Source organism: Sinocyclocheilus grahami, unplaced genomic scaffold (assembly GCF_001515645.1).
Source record: "Sinocyclocheilus grahami isolate Dianchi unplaced genomic scaffold, SAMN03320097.WGS_v1.1 scaffold22.1, whole genome shotgun sequence".
Lineage (NCBI taxonomy): Eukaryota > Metazoa > Chordata > Actinopteri > Cypriniformes > Cyprinidae > Sinocyclocheilus > Sinocyclocheilus grahami.
In genome coordinates, this window is record NW_015505201.1 from 5130 (window position 1) to 6221 (window position 1092).

The following is a 1092-nucleotide window of genomic DNA, read 5'->3' on the forward strand; positions in this document are numbered from 1 at the left end:
AACACTGCGCTTGGCTGCTCGGAAAACAGAATCGTCCGAGTCGCATTTACGTTAAGTCTTGGGACGTCTTTTGGTCTTATTGATGACATATGCATACTAACATTATAATCGTTTATTTGTAATAAATTCCGGAATCGGCCTCCGTCATACAAGTACAAACATGACCGAGGACCCGCTGTAAAATGATTTCATGAAACGCCACAATCCTTTAAACACAAGTAACTGTGATTACGCTGCTTTTAGAAGCGATGAAAAAAGTAACACGTACCATGTGACAAAGTTGCCGCTGATGAGGCGGCTGTCGGAAATAACAATACGGTGACAAGAAATACAATATAAATATTATAAAATAAAAATATATTGTTTGGTCCAGTTGTATCTGACTGTCGGTCCACTAAATTCCTCGCTTATTTCAGTAATTGATTTCATGCCGACTGCAATTCTACCCACTTTTATTTTAAACCATGTTGTCAAAAAACTCAACAAAGAAATCAATAAGATAGACGACAAAAAATACACAAATGTGAATGCAAAATAAAAAACACTTTACAAAAGAAACCGAAAGTTATGTTTTCACACCGGCAAAATTCGGGGCAGCCCTGAGCCCTCTCACGCTTCAGACATGGCGACGCAGATGGCGGTAAACTCAGGTATTCATTTAAATATTCTATATTATCAACATACTTCATATTTTTCTACAGTATAGAGTATTGACTAATGCACTAGGCATTTAAACTAATGTAATTCAGCAGATTTAAAGTACAAATACTTCGTCAGCTCCATGTTACCTTCATTAGTAAATATGCTTGAAGTGTGTAGCTATATGCGTCACGCTACATTCATTATTATCTATCCACAATATTGCTATTATTAATATTATTATTATAGGAAATGTTGCGATAAGACCATCATTTCTGTGTGACTAGACAGAGCAGTTTAACTTTTAAATAGGGTCTTTACTGGTAAATAAGGTTAATAATAAATGGCCAAGATAATGTCTCATTAAGTTTAAAATGTGCATTTAGAAAGTCTAAGGTGGTTTTATTATTTAGTTACTTGTGAGTCTTTTTTGTTGCGGCATGGCATCTATTT